Below are 17,177 nucleotides of genomic sequence, written 5' to 3'. Positions count from 1 at the left end.
AAAGTAGGAAGGACACACTAGTACTACTGCAACAATATGAACAACAACTGTGCACACATATAAAAATACTCGCTTTTGAATATTTGATGCAAGGAAAATAACATGATAGTATTTGTGTTTGAATTAGGTTGTCTATCAACCAATGGTCGATAATAATAGATGGTTGCATGTCATGCCTATTATGCCACGTTGCAAAGTGATGTATAGTACATTTACTAATATGGAGCGTATGGAGGATGATCATGGTGATGGAGGAGATGATGACCATGATACGAGAGAGGAGGATGATCATGAGATAGGAGATACAGATATTGAGGCCATTACCCATGAGGACGAGCCTACCATTGGTGATGCTGATTTCGATGAGCACATGAGTAGCACAAGTAGTAGTGGGTTGAATGTATTTGTAGATCTAAACACTTGTTTGGATTTTGAAGTAGATAGTTTGGTAAGGGTTGATCTCATTGAGGATGAGATTGACCATCATTGATATTGGCAAAACTATTTTACATATTGTATCATTCTCCTCACCTCACTTAATTCTTGTATATGTGGGCTTGCAAAAAAGCATTGATGTTTTTGTTAAAATTATGTACTTTGATAATCATGGGCAACGTTTGGAAAGTAGTGATGTACACCAAAATCTCACTTTCTGTATTCTCTATTTTGTGTCTAAATACGCATCTAATTCTCAGTGTAGATGCACTAATAGACACGGTAATACACACGCAAATAGATCCACTGACGTGCTATTAGATGCGCTATTAGATGCGCCCGTAATTTCTCTATTCAAGCAACACCTATAGACGCGCCCGCTATTTTGTGCATCTATCAAGCGTGTTTATAGTTGCTTTGAGTTGTTGTGAATGCTATAATTCCTACCAACAATCTGGCCCAACCCTTGGATTTCAGTTTATAAATACCTCACACTCACAATGGTACTATCTAATTTCACACATGACCCCACTTTTTATACAAAAAACTAGAAAGATCCCTTGAATGACAATTGCAAATGTTATTCATACTATCCATGAGAGTCAATTCAAGTTTACATAGTATTGATGATAGAGGCTTAGTGAACATCCATCCAAAAGACACTTCATCCAATAAGTGACATCCATGTAAGCAATCCCATTCTTGGAAAAAATCGGCATTAGTTTTAAATGGAGAAAGTCTCTAACAAGGGGCTATCAAATAGCACATGAATAAATAAGCCCGGGTTATTTATATTACATTCCAACGTGACTCTCCCATGTGGCATCAAGGAAATGTATCTTTGAAAATAAGGACATACCTATAAGTTATCATTTTTAATCATCATATAACAAATGCCGAACTAGGAAATTACCACTCCTCGTACTTGTATAAGAAGCTATATTTCCCTCTGTCAAGGCTTAAATTATGGTCTTTACCTACGACTCTGGGCTGTCCAAGTGGACCAAACTCTCCAAATAAGGCTTCCAATCAATAAATCTACTACCATCCTGGGATCTCCGAGGGTAGGGAGTGTTGTGCATATGTCCATGTGTTGCCCTCATGTGGCCAGTAAACCTTGCTTTCATTATGGGACCAAGTGATCTCTACATCAACTCCCCATATGATATAATGCTAGGGGATGGTTCTGGTAGTAAGGGGTTCTGTGGGTTCTTCTACAAATTCTTACTGCCACTATCAAAACCAACTCCCTCATGTAGTAGAAGCTGAGTGATGCTTTGTAGAATTGTACCATATCATTGGCCTTCATAATGAGTAAAAAGGATTTAAATGCATCTTTCAAGGGACGATTGGGAAAAAAGAAGGTATGTTACTAGCAATGAACCATATGGCATGGTCATACCCCCGTCATACCACAACGGCTGAGCCTTACAATCAATGCGCTCCTCCATGCATCTGCATTTCAGGTAGGGGTGTCCAACATTAGAAATGTCACCCAAGTATTTGGGTGTTCTCTTTTCGGTCTCAAAAATCTTGCTTTTGCATATTCCAAACACCCCCACATGTGAAGTGCATGTACCTGTGGCAAAGGCCAAGATAGGAAAAAAACTTGCAACTCGGTAATTGTGCACTTTGCTGATCTAAAAATTCTATGCTACTCTTTTTGCCTCATCTTTGACATTCTTGATGCAGGAATAAAGTTGTTGTAATCATAGAATCAATCAATTCTGCTATTAGACTAGAGATTTTTGTTATCTCCAGATGGTGCGACTTGTGTGTGTTTTTCCAACTATAACTATTATCACAATAAATTAACTTTCATCCCCTTGTTTTTCTTTTGACATTTCAGGCTATATAAAATCATCAAGCTGCATGAGCATAATATGAATATCATTCACATATAGCAACCACCATCCCCCGACCAGGATGTTGAATCTTCGTACATCGGTCTTAATGCAAGGAACACATAGATAATAAGAATGCAATTTTTTAAGACTAAATTTCATTTGATAGGAGTCTCCCTCTCTTTAGAGTCTACTGTTAACTGGTCACATACATCAAGATTTAGTACATTCTATAAAGTTGCACTTGTCCCTATCCATAAATTAGGTAAAGATAATATATTTCAAATGTTTTGACTATTTTTTTCAAAGCGTCTCAAAAACATAAACCACACAGTATGAAAACTTCTCATCTCTGAACAACCAAAAATGATCCACAAAAGCCCTACCATGGGACCTACACCAAGATCACAATACTCTAGTCACCCACGTGTCGTCCCAAGGTAGGAAACTCCCGGGGGATTTACTCTTCATTAAAGGGGGATGTCACCTACATGCATGAACTTCAAGAAAACCCTTTATTTAAGATTCACATAGGATGATAAAACACCCCTATTTAAGCTTACAAGATACCACCAAAATTCTATTATGTCCCTGCCTTTTGTAAAGTCTACGTTCTTTCTCAAGAATTTAGCACACACAATTTGAAAATTAAGGGTTTAATATTTCTAAGGAGTTATTGAAAATATACATACATAAGGGGTTTTTTAATTCAAAAAGTTAAAATTTTCATACCTAAGGATACTTTTATCATCTCAAAATTAATAGAAGGGGTGCATATATGTTATAAAAATCCATACATAGGGGGGTTTTTAAATACCCCTTGATTGCATGTTCTATAGTGGGTCTTCACATAGTGCCCCCAAGGGAACCCAGGTCACTGAACCTCTAGAGAATACAGCCATAGTACATCTCAACTCCTACACAAGACCATTAACAATCCATATAGCATGAAAGAAGCCAAAGGTAGCATAACTTCTCTCCACCAAGGCCCTATTAAGTCCCTATGTGTAGATCAAGGTCAAGAGTAACTTAATGATGACCATTATCATTTCCAGGACCAAATGAACACATAACACACTAAATATTGGGGGTGATTTAGTTTTTATTTGTATGAGATAGATTAACCACGGAGTTGAGCAACTATTCACCCAGGTATAGTAACTGGTCTCACAAAACCATATGAAGTTTGTCTATTATACACAGTAATTTCAGACCACACTAAATTCTAATTGCTGCACATAAGGCAATAAAAGCATGTAAATGAAACTACTAGGCCGAGATTTGAGAGAATAGGGTCTATGGGAATGAGACACTTCTCTCATGCATATTAGTGATGTGAGCTATATCATAAAGGTTCCCTTAGGCTAATAGAGGCAACGGAATCGTAATATTTGTGGGTTTTTTGGGGACATCCGTCACCAACTCTACATGAGGCTCAACTCAAGAAAAGAAGTCCCCAAGGATATTGATACACCCTCCTATAAACAAACCACTCATTCTGTATTTCTCAGTACATCACACGCTATTTTGCAAGTATACTTCCTACAAGAAAATACATCAAGTGTATGCCCTTAACATGTTAGCATGCTATCATTAGCTCAATCTCAATGACCTCATGTTGGATGGACACCAGCCCATCCTGTCTCAGGGGGTTCACCCAAAAAAATTTAGTGTACCACATGGACTCAAAAGGAGGTATATTTTAATCCAACTTGTTGAAAAAATTTAACAGAATTACAATAACAGGAGAGGATTTTTAATTCAAATTTTGAAAAAAGTCACTTAGCTCATAAGTAAAGAGGGGTGTTTTTATTGTGGGATAAATTTTAGTAGAGGGTTTTTTTTCATATCCTTTGAATGCACATGATATGTAGAGTTTCTTAGTAGTGCACCCCCCGAGCATCCTCTGCTCAGAAACTGAGCCAAAAGACCATCTTTGAGACCTAATTTGGCTCAGTTATCAACATACCATGGTGTCTACCACCCAATACACAATAAAGTCCAACAACCTTAAGGTATATGGACAATCGGCAAGCTATATTGCAATGCAAGAACAACAAGACAAAGCACCTATAGACATGCACACAGATGCGTTTACTGAACTAAATAAAAAACTTATGGGCACATCTATTTTCACGTCTAGAGACACGCGTCTAATAGCACATCTATATAGCAGATACACACACATATAGATGCATAAATAGACGCTTTGCTAAAAAATTTAAAAAACAGACAGACGCATCGTTAAACACGTGTATAGATGCATTTTTAAAAGGTCTTATAAATGTGTTTATAGACGCACAAATAGAGTCTTCTCGAATAGACAGACGCGTATATAGACATGTTTATAGACGCACCGATAGACGCACTTTATAATATTTTTTTTAAAATTTACAGAATGCTGTGTATGTTGTGTATACTATATAGTTACAAGAATCCCATTTTCACATTGTGTAATTCAATTCTTACAGCCAACCACATTTTAATTACAATTCCAAATAAAACATTACAACTCCAAATCGCAATAAAATTGAAAGCTCAAAAAGTGCTTGTATGTACATATAGCACAAAGCTAAGCCATGTCATGTGGCTTCAAGTAGAAAAAATAAGAGGAGTGCATATACAAGAGGCACAAAGCCAAGCCAGTGGATTTAAGTACAAAAAAGAGTAGCTAGCACTACTTCTACGACTAATCCTCGCTCCCTTCCATGCTCCCTTCTGCACTGATCCCTTCTGTGCTCCCTTCTTTGCCTCCTTCCTCGTCTTCTTCCTCATCGTCTTGTGCAAGGACCTGTAAACAAGGGACAACATATATTAATGTATGAAAAATCAAATCTTTACTTATAATATTGACATTATTTAATTACTTTCAAATACCTCGAGGGATGCTCTAGTAGCCTGGATATACTGCTCCTCAGTAATCAACCCGTCATGATAGAAGTGCCTCCATGTATCTCCTCTGCGATGGTGGCGGTGGTAGACTGTCTCGACAGGAGTAGGGTATCTGCCCACGATATCAAGCTGCAAGACGACACACTTTGCGGAGGGATTAGTACAAAGAAACAACCTCCTAATAAACTACATAAGCAATATAATTTGAGATTGATACTTACAAATCGGGCCTCCCATGAATCAACACACCCTGCTCCAAAATGCACGCTTCCATATTGCTCCATCTGGATCCTTCATGCCTCCATGTGCTGTAGACTGGGGTCCTCCCTCGCTGACTTCATTGCTTTCTTCCACTCACGCTTGTGAGCGGTGTGGGGCGGGCCCCTTGGTGGTTGACCTCCCTCAAGCCTGGCAAGCTTCGCTAGTGCCTGCCTCTTAAGCGAAGATCTTTTATTGCCAACTATCGTAACAATCTTTGACTTGGCCCATTTATCTATGAACTGGCAATTGGGGGGTTTAGGATACCTAGAGCGAACAGCAGCGAGGGTCTCATCAGCCAACCTCTTTGGCTGGTCTTTGTGGTGGATAAAGCAATCTCTATAATTATTAGCAATTACAGAGCGCATGAAGGCCATGATGTCCTTCCCCCGTGCATCCATCAAGATGCCTCCTATCTGAGTGATGTCATAGAATATTGTACCATCACTCGGAGATACGTCTAAATAATCTGAATCATCATCGTCCCCACCACCACCCCTCCCAAAGCATTGTGCCATGCATCCCCCACCGCTCTCCCTACTACTATGCCTGCTACCGTGTCGTGTTAAGCTAGTATGCTGGCCACTCGTAGCTAGAGACTGCATGGGACTACGTGGACCATTCGTAGCTAGAGAACCGAGTCTCGAATGCACAGGAGTACGCCGATGGCTCTGTGAGACAGAAGGACCTCCTGACGGCATGGGGGAAGGGGCATAAGATGGCATGGCAAAAGGGACATAAGACGGCATGGGCGAAGGGGCATAAGATGGCATGGGAGATGGGCCCACACTGTGTAGCCGACTGGGCTGTGCTGACTCCGTTGGGGTGATCTTAGCTGGTGTGGGGTGGTTTGGAGTCTATAGTGCCGACTCCTGGAGGGTGTTTAGAGTACCCTTCATATACCGGTATAACTCCGCAGGACTAGGAGGGTGCCCTAAAAGGTTATATAAGTCCCTAGAAATAGACTCCCGGAGATCAAGTGAGCCCGAAGCGCTTCTTGGCCACATGATGAACTGGAAAAAAGAAAAAAAGATGATTACTGATGAGCTCAGAAGAAAGGGGAAGGGAAGAGAGGATTACTATCGGAGCGCGTCTATAGATGCATCTGACTAACGTATCTATTTTTGCATATAACAGTGCATTTATAGATGCAGCTATCTGTGTCTGTAAACAGGCTAGACGTGCGTCTAAACGCGCCTGTAGATGCACTTTTTGACGTGCTCTGAGACGCGTCTATAGACACGCTCCGACAAATGGACTTTTCTAAAAAGTAATAAAGGACATGTGCCCGACACAAAAACGTAACACTGATACCCAAATCATGCATTTTTTGGATACGAGAAAGTACAAATCCAAAGAGAGCAAACTTCCAAAAAAGATCAACTGCAAAAAGACTTACCTTGGATAGAGGTATGGAAGTAAGTGCCTTCCTCTTCTCTTGCTTGTTCGCCCTCTTCTCCTTTAAGCTTGGAAGTGAGTGTGGGTGCCTTCCTCTTAAGTGTAAGCTTGAAACTAAGTGTGGGTGCTTTCCTCTTAAGTGTCGAAACTGTGGATCTGCAAGCAAGCAAGCCGCGTGAAGTATAAGTAATGTGAAGAAAAGCAAAGTGAGTGCGCTAAAAGCAGATTTAGAAGCCGCGTCTATAGACGCATCTAATAGTGCATCTATATATGCATCTAAATACACAAATCAGACGCAGTTTTTCATGCGCTTGTAGATGTGCACCATAGAACAGACAGATGCGGTTTTAGACGCGCTTGTAGACGTGCACCATAGAATAGACAGACGCGGTTTTAGACGCGCCACAGAGTTTAAAATTAAATATTTGAAGAAAAGCAATTTTTTTTGGGTTGTTTGTTTGTAGGATGTATTCATCTTCAACAAGTAGCTCCAGTGAGGATGAATCCCTCCGTATCCACCATCGCGAAATGTGGTTGGAGCAAAAAATCAAATGTATGTGTGATCCATGTCGAGGAAACATGTATCGTGCACGCAGGATTACACTCAATCACATCTCAAAGTATGGATAATGGGATGCGACCGTAAACATGGTAAGGGTTTGTAAGTTAAGATTGATTGAGATACCTATGGGTGTTCATATGTTTGAGTTATGATCCCATTTTAATTTGATGCAGGATGCAGTGCCACACCCGCATATGTTGCCCTATGCTCGCCATGAGGAGGCAAAGTGTCGGTGATATGAGGTGGGATCTTCAGGAGGGAGTGTTATGGATACATGGAGTGATGGTGATAGTAGCCCTTCACCATTACCTCATGAAGCCATGGAGGAGGAGGTGTTTGATGATATGGTGCAGGATTTATATGTCCATCAAAGGAGGGATGATAGCATGGAGCAGGATGATCTTTTTACTGCAGCATCGACTCCACTGTTTGAGGGGTGCACATTCTCTATTCTACGTTCCTCCCTTGAGTTACTAAACTTGCAAACCATCTATGGATGGAGCAATGCAAGTTTGAATGCATTACTCAAGTAAGCTTTAAAGTCTATTTTGCAAACATGGTGAATTATGCTAGTGGGTCAATTACTTGAATGCTTTTCCTCATTTATGGTCTTCACGTGCAGGCTATTGTGTAAAATGCTTCCAAGGGAGAATAAATTACCGACCTCAAGAGATATGGCAAGGCAACAGGTGACCTCTCTTGGAGGATTAGATTACAAGCGCATCCATGCATGTGTCAATGATTGCGTTTTGTTTCATGGACTACATAAGGATGCAAGAGAGTGTCCTACTTGTGGAGAGGCAAGATATAGAGCAGATCTCAAAACTTTGGACGTGCCTCGTAAGGTTCTGTGACATTTTTCCATAATCCCTCGCATCCAACATATGTTCAAGTGCAAATCTATTGCAGAGCTCATGTCAAGGCATTCCTCCCATCGATCAACCGATGGCAAGTGGAGAACTCCCGCGGACTCTCCTGCGTGGAAGCATATTGAAGACACATGGCCAAGCTTCAAGGAAGAACCTAGGAGCTTGAGACTTGGATTGGGTATGGACAGTGTGAACCCATTTGGTCTCAAAAGCACCTCTTACAGTGTATGGCCAGTGATATTGGTGAATTATAATCTTCCACCCTCTATGGCTATTAAGAAAGGACATGTTATGCTGTCCCTTCTAATTCCAGGGAAACATAAATTCAAAAACCCTGATGTTTATTTGGAGCCTTTGATTGACAAGCTAGAGATACTTTGGAGAGGTATCGAGGTGCATGATGTGAGCAGGCCTCCCTCGTCACGAGACTTCAACTGCAAAGCAGTCTTGATGTGGACGATGCATGACTTCCCAGGCTATGGCAAGTGTTCAGGTAAGCACCACTTGGGAGATTGGATGAGAATTTGGGATGGTTCCACGACTCCAAAGAGGCCGTAATGCAACAATCAGACGCCATGCAAGTGGCTTTGTAACTATTGACTCCACAAAGTTTTGGCAAAGTAGGAAGGACACACTAGTACTACTGCAACAATGTGCACAGGTACTGTGCACAGATATAAAAATACTCGCTTTTAAATATTTGATGCAAGGAAAATAACATGATTGTATTTGTGTTTGAACTAGGTTGTCTATCAACCAATGGTGGATAATAATAGATGGTGGCATGTCATACCTATTATGCCATGTTCCAATTAAGTGATGTATAGTACATTTACTAATATGGAGCATATGGAGGATGATCATGGCCATGGAGGTGATGATGACCATGATACGAGAGAGGAGGATGATCATGAGATAGGAGATACAGATATTGAGGCCATTACCCGTGAGGACGAGCCTACCATTGGTGATGCTGATTTCGATGAGCACATGAGTAGCAAAAGTAGTAGTGGGTTGAATGTATTTGTAGATCTAAACACTTGTTTGGATTTTGAAGTAGATAGTTTGGCAAGGGTTGATCTCATTGAGGATGAGATTGAACCGTAGCCCATAATTGATATTGGCAAAACTATTTTACATATTGTCTCATTCTCCTCACCTCACTTAATTCTTGTATATGTGGGCTTGCAAAAAAGCATTGATGTTTTTGTTAAAATTATGTGCTTTGGTAATCATGGGCAATGTTTGGAAAGTAATGATGTACACCAAAATCTCACTTTCTGTATTCTCTGGTTTGTGTCTAAATACGCATCTAATTCCCAGTGTAAACGCACTAATAAACGCCCTAATACACGCGCAAATAGATGCATTGATAAACGCAATGTTAGACGGGTGGGCCCGTATTTTCTCAGTTTAGATGCACAAATAGACGTGTCAATACACGTGAAAATAGACGAGGTGTTAGACGTGCTATTAGATGCGCCCGTAATTCCTCTACTCAAGCAATGCCTATAGACACGCCCGCTATTTTGCGCATCTATCAAGTGCATCTATAGTTTCTTTGTGTTGTTGTGAAGCAAAACCAACGCAAGTAAAGTAGGGGTATTAGCACATGCTAAGTCCTACTTCAGAGAGGAGTTAAATATTTTGGCTATCCTCATACATCGCGAATCGTGTGAAGTCCAATGCTTTGACTGCATGTCAACCCCGATAAGTGTCGAGACCAGAGCTCAAGTCTAACATTTTCTTGGCCGAGCCTAAAAGGCAAGCCCCTACCAAATTGCAACATATACACTACACATCATTGCCCCTATGATGGGCAATGATACAAGAAGACAAAAAAGTGTTGCTACGTCTCCACTCCTTCGTATGGTCATCAGTGTATCAGGACTAGCCCAAGACATATTACATAGTGGAGCTCACTAAAGCACAAAGCTGGCTTGGAAACATCCCCATGTCTATAACTACAGACACTCATCTACGAGAGCGGAGGTATGAGGCTCTCCCAAGTAGATGAACATAGTGATAGAAAACCCGTCACCCCAAATGGAGGGATTTCTACATAGTAGGAGTGTACCCATACTAACTTGTTTTGCATCCATGGGTAAATCACACTTCACACCATCATTGTCCAATTGTGTCGTATCTTTCAGAGCTCCCTTATGAGCCTTTGCTATCTGCTTGCTTACCGACGCTTGACAGTATGGGGAGTCGAGCTATGTGGCTCCACTATATGAGACGCAAGAATCCAAGGTGCATTGGGGAATGTGACAGAGTATTCTCCACAACTAAATTACCCTGCCCAGATTCCAACATTTCCCACCTATACTCGAGCCACTCTAGGCCTCTATAAGGTGTACTAGTGGATAGGCTGACCCCACCCAATCCCCATTACTCTAGCATGAGCAACAATGGATCACATTGTCCTGTAGATCTCCTCTCTAGTTCATGCATCTTCTCCTTTATTACTCCAGAGAATTGTTGGATCTAAATCTCAACCTCTATCCAAATGGACTCTTCCAATAGACTGTCCTTACTGTCCAGCATATGGTTAATCACAATATATCGACTATTACGAAATGTAGTAGACACCCTCAAAAATATTTCTATAAAACTTGTTTTTTCTAATAACAGAATTATACCCATCCTATCATTTGGTATAACTCTTAGACAATAGGCTGCCAACTGTACCGGCCACCAATCCCAAAAGACTCGCTATGACCATCCTTATTTCAATCCAATGTAGTCTATCCTTTGCCAGGCCGGATGTATTAATAACAGAGGGGCACCTCCATAGTCACATGGAATCTCTATTTTGGCTCTTTTCTATCTCATTTTTCATTGCCAATATATTCCATCTAGATCCATATGGGTTTTGTCAAGTAATAGAAATCCTTTAATGATTATTCTCTACCAATAATCTCGATAACCCTAAGGGTCTAAGGGCTGTGTCACGTTTAGGACCATATGCACCACTCTTGTCTCCTAGTAAGAAGATTGTCCTTCCACATTTTGGCAATTCTAGCCTAGTCTAAGGCAATATCCATACATTAATAACTCCTCTTATGTGAATGTTGTCTCTGTGCCAACATGGACGTAGGTAGCACAGAATAAGTGTGTGGAGTAGTGGCAAAGGTCTACTTGTACTTGAATAAGGCTAGGAATAATCTCTCTTAGGAATCCTCAACATGCAAGTGTTACATGCAACTCCTACATGCACGTTCTACATGCAAGTTCTACATATGATTCTTACATGTAGTTTGTAGATGCAACTCCTACATGTTTGTTCTACATGCAACTCCTACATGCATGTTCTACATGCAACTCCTACATGCAATATGCAACTTTTTTATGTGCATCCTAGATGCAAGTTCTACATGTAGAAAGAGAATGTCTTACAATTCCTACATGCAGAGAGTGAAGCTCTTCAACTTGTATAAATTTAAAATACCCCATAATGGAATAAAGCCAGCACTCTTTAGGGCATTGTGTTGAGTTCTACTTTGGTATTCCAAGCAATTGTCTCTCCAAGTGTTCATGCTTCCTTGCACTCCACATCCAAAAGCATGTCCTAACCTTGCAACTCTTCCTCCCCTCTCCTCCAACCTTGCAACCCCTCCTCTCCCTCTCCTCTCCCATCTCCTCCTCCTCCTCCCAACTCCTCCTCCTCCTGATCCCTCCTCCTCCTCCCTCCTCCTCCTCCTCCTCCTCCTTCCTCCTCCTCCCTTCTCCATGCTCTCCTCCTTCCCCATGCTCTTACACCTTCTTCTCCCACTCCTATGCTCCCCCTAAACTCTTACTCCCTCAACCCTTGACCTCCTTGATCTATGAGGGAGACAAGTTCACCATGTACTTTACGCTAAGCCTTGGATCCTCCTTCTGAACCTTGGACCTCTTTTAAACCCTAGACCCTCTTCTAAACCCTAAATCCTTTTTGAACCCTAAACCTCCCTCTAACCCTTAAACTCCTCCTAAACCCTTCAACCCCCAATGAAAGCAAAAGCCTTCATTACCCCAATCATGATGATGCACGTCCCTTTCAGACATGCACGCACTATGTTTGCTTACAACACTTAAGCCTATGTCTCTCATCGAAAACCTCGCATACAAAGAATACCTTACTTTCCTACAAAAGTCATGGGAAAGAGCCAACATTGGCGCCGATGCCGGGGAGAGTAGCATCTCGAGTAACGAGTAAACATATGCAAGTATGTATAAAAAAACAAACTACCACAAACTTTCACGAACATAGCACTCAAGGGAAAGGAGAGTAAAACAAATCTCCAACTCTAGCCAAAAGTATCAACCCCAAGCATCAACCTTGGGTTACTATCTTAAGAAAAAAATTATTTCTTAAAAAAAGCCACTTGAAGAAAAAATTAAGCTATCTAATGGACACCAATGTGTAGACCTCGCAATTTCAAACATTTCACCTTTGTATAGAAGAGGGATCCAAGCTAACCATGAAGAGTTATGGCCCAGGAACTGTTTAGGGTTTAACCCTAACTCTAAACCCATTCCTATAAAAACCCACTCCATCCCCCTCACTCTTCTTCTTCCACATCTAGCTTCCATCCTCTTCCCCATTTCGAGCCCTATGCAAGACCCTCCTCCCTCTCCATCGACCACCACCCTACTCCCATTCTCATCGGTGAGAGTTGTTTCAATCCCTTCTTGTAGCAATAACCTAGCCACCACTGTCCACTCGGCCTCAACAATCATGTTACATTAAGAAAGACTTGGGAGAGCATTGTAGGTGATCATCTACTCCTCCCTTTGAATTTCCTTTTTTGTCAAGTTTCTACCCGCCCCCCCCTTCCACCTTCACCGATTGCAAATTTATCTATATAGAATAACTTAGCATTGTGTATATAGTTAAGTATTACCAAGTGGGGTGCCTCAATGCCATATTTTTCCCACCAAGAGACCGCTGCTAGCTGAGTCTCCTCTCTCTGTGCATTGCGTGATCCAAAAACACCGCTTCGGTTGCGGAAAAGAAGACACTCATCCTCCAACTTCAAAAGCAGATCATCATCATCTCCCACGATCTTGCTCATACGCTACAAATGCGGTTGGTACACCGCCCATGAATAATAGATGGATGATAGCTATCTTTATGTACTTTAGTTAGTGGCTCAGTTAGTATGCCACCTAGGTTAGCTAAGTTTGGTTTGAGACCCACATATAGGGTTCACCTATTCCTTTTGTACTTAGAGAGAGAGTTCTTTTGGCTTTCACAACTAAGAAGAGGAAAACTATTTTCAGCCTCCACCTTTGTGTGTATTCCCCCATTGTGTATGTGAGAAAGCTGCAAGTGAGACTCCTTACTTCTCTCCCACTCTCTTCACATCGTATTAGAGCTTGGTTCATGGTAAGGGGCTCAAGAAAGCAAGCCAAGTTTGAAATGCCTTGGTAAGAGGATCAATGTTACTTTCCTTTTTTGAGTTTGGGAGCAAATCTCTACAGGTAGCACAGTCAAAAAGTGCAAGAGTGCACTGTCTCAGATTGGGATGCCCTTCACGGTGCAACGAGAGGGTAGTATATGTAGGTCATTTCGGGGCCCGTTTTGGTGGCAAAAGTTTTTCACAAGCAGCTGAAGCAGTTGCTACAGCAGTCTACATAATGAACAGGACTCCCACTGTAGCAATACATGGCATGATGCCAGAGGAGAGGTATATTGGTAGGAAACCAGATATTTCTCATTTGAAAGTTTTTGGTTGCATTGCCTGTGTTCATGTGCCAAATGAGTTGAGATCCAAGTTGGATCCAAATGCTGAGAAGTGCATCTTTATTGGTTATTCTCTGTAGCAAAAAAGGTATAGATGCTATAACCCTTCTACTCGTAAGTTTACAGTAAGCAAAGATGTTTTTTATGAGATGAGCAGCTGGTATAAACCTATAAATGTGATTGATGATGTAGATGCACAAAATGGTAACATTGCATAGAATTCACAGTAGCAATCACAAAATATTAGTGGACCTGTAGTGTCCTACTATATAGCAATGTTCTTTAAACTTTTACTATATAGCACATTTTCTAGTAAATTTTTAAATATATAGACAATGCTAAGGGTTTCTATATAGATAAATTTACTAGATCTAATCTATTAAAATCATATTGTAGGTTTTCTATATAGTGAAGCTATTTGCTATATAGTCGATGTAGGAAATGTTCAAAGTTTACTAGTCCAAACTTTGATACATTGAATTATATCTAGTAAATTTCATTTTTTTCCCTATATAAATAAATTGTCGATATTTTGGGTGAACAAAACTACAGGCTTGTTGATCACGAAACCAAAATATTTTTGGAAAAAATCACTACAAGCATGCTGATCACGAAACCAAGATAGGAGTAGTTAGAACACAAACCAACGTAACGTTTCACTCCGAACTATGATTGGGGCATGCAATAGCTCAAAACGACACAAGTAGAACTACAATCTGTAAAGCCATCTTTGATTGCTTTACCACCGATAAATTTCTAAAATTTGCACATCAAAAGACCTCCAAAAAGCCACATCAAGTTAGAGATGTCATAATTGATAAAATATAATAATGGATGAGATACCAAAATAGCTATGTAATGAAATAAACAAGTACTACTTCCTGTCTTTCTTTGTTAGAGTGAGCATACAGTAGTGAGACCATTGTTTATCTCATACCACAACAAGACAAAGCAACTATAGGCATGCTTGATAGACGCGTAAAATAGCAGGCACGTCTATAGACATTGCTAGAGTAGTGAAAATGTGGGTGCGTCTAATAGCGCATCTATTAGTGCATCCATTTGTGCATCTATTAGCGCATCTGCACTGTGAATTAGACGCGGATTTAGACACGGATTTAGATGCAAAACAGAGAATATAAAAAGTGAGATTTTGATGCAGGCTGATGAATGTACATCACTACTTTCCAAACATTGCCCATGATTACCAAATCAATTAAATAAGCAATCTTAATTATTGAAAGCTCCTAACTTATGCATAATATTCTATATACCGACCATGCTCATGCATCCCCTAGCATACTCCTATTCTTCCATTGTGATATGCATCCCCTCATCTCTCTCTGCTCTCTCCATTTCATCAAGTAGCCAATCCACATGAATATCCTTTGGAAGTGCTCTTAGATGCTGAGGCTCTATGGTGTGTATGAAAGAGGGCCCTTTCTCCTTTTCTTCTTGCCTTTACATCCTCGTATCTTGTCACCCATCTTTTCATCACATCACTATTAAGCATGCAATAAAGGTTGATATTATTAATCAACTCCATGTCTATTACTTTGCTCCGCCGTCCTTTCCCTTGAGGCACAATAGAGGTCACCCTTAGGTCTTCATCATCTCTCCATAGTCATGGGAGAGAGCTATCTACATCAACAAGAAACTCAGAAATATATACAAGTGACACTTGTACCAACCAACCCTCGGCCATGCTACATTCAGGCCTTGCATTTTGTCTCATGAAACCATTCAAGGTCTTCATGAAGCGCTTCAGGAAGAACAACCATTATGCATGTACACTACTGCATATAGCAATCTCATCCACTAAATGCACTATGAGATGTAGTTGGCTTGTGAGAATAGAACATGGAAATGTCTCCTCCACTAAACAAACCACCTCCATTGACATAACTTGAATATTCTCAAGCGTAGTGAGATCTATTTCCTTTGAGCTCCCATACCTAGAAAGAAAAAAGTACACCATATTAGCAATATGGACACCTTGCATGGAGCATTGATACGCTTCACATTTTGTATCCTGTAAAGTACCTCACAAGCTCACCCATCTTGTAGATGCAATCCTTCACGTCCTTCAATGCACTACGAGAAATGCTAGTAGGTTGTATGAACTGAACACACGAGGAATGGTTGATTAGTTGCTTCTAATTCACTCACAATTTTGGAAGGAAAAAGATATTATGCACATAAAATACTTACTTGGAGCATTTTTAGCCACATCTAAAACACAATGTAGACGTGCTTTTAGACATGCATTTAGACGCACTTTTAGACTCCCTTTCAGACGTGCAGATTGCGACCTGATTTTCAAACCTACTTTTAGCGTGCTTGCTTTCTCCTCACATACTTTTAGCATCACGTGGCTTGCTTTCCTATTAGCAAACACAACTCTAGGCATCCACACTCATCTCCAAGCAACCACACTCATCTCCAAGCTTACACAGCCATCCCCAAGCATACAAGAGAGGAGGGTGAACAAGGATGAGAAGAAAGAGAAGCACCTTTAAAGAAGGACAAGAAGCTTCCATACCTCTATCCAACGTAAGTCTCTTGGCGGTTGGTCTTCTTTGGAAGTTGCTCTCTTTGGATTCGTCCTTTGTGGTATGTAGGGAAGGGATGTTTTTGGTACTAGTGTTGTTCTTCTTGGGGTCAAGCGCATGTCCTTTTCAGTTTCTTTCAAAAAGGCATTTGTCAGAGTGCATCAAAAGCGCATCTAGCTTTTGGAAAAACAGACAATCGTGAAGGCCATGATGTCCTTCCCCCGTGCATCCATCAAGATGCCTCCTGTCTGAGTGATGTCATAGAAGATCGTACCATCACCCAGAGGCACGTCTAAATCATCTGAATCATCATTGTCCCCACCACCACCCCTCCCAAAGCATTGTGCCATGCATCCCCCACTGCTCTCCCTACTACTACGCCTGCTACTGTGTCGTGTCGAGCTAGTACGTTGGCCACTCATAGCTCGAGACTGCATGGGACTATGTGGACCACTCGCAGCTGGAGAACCGAGTCTCAACTGCACAGGAATACGCTGATGGCTCTGCAATACAAAAGGACCTCCTGATGGCATGGGGGAAGGGCCTCGACTATGTAGCTGGCTAGGCTATGCTCACTCTACTGGGGTAATCTCAACTGGTGTGGGGTTAGGGTGGTTTGGAGTCTGTATTGTCGACTTC

Source organism: Dipteris shenzhenensis, chromosome 10, assembly GCF_047967505.1.
Source record: "Dipteris shenzhenensis isolate YYH24624 ecotype China chromosome 10, Dip_SZ_1.0, whole genome shotgun sequence".
NCBI classification, from domain to species: domain Eukaryota; kingdom Viridiplantae; phylum Streptophyta; class Polypodiopsida; order Gleicheniales; family Dipteridaceae; genus Dipteris; species Dipteris shenzhenensis.
Note: the sequence above shows the minus strand (reverse complement) of the source record.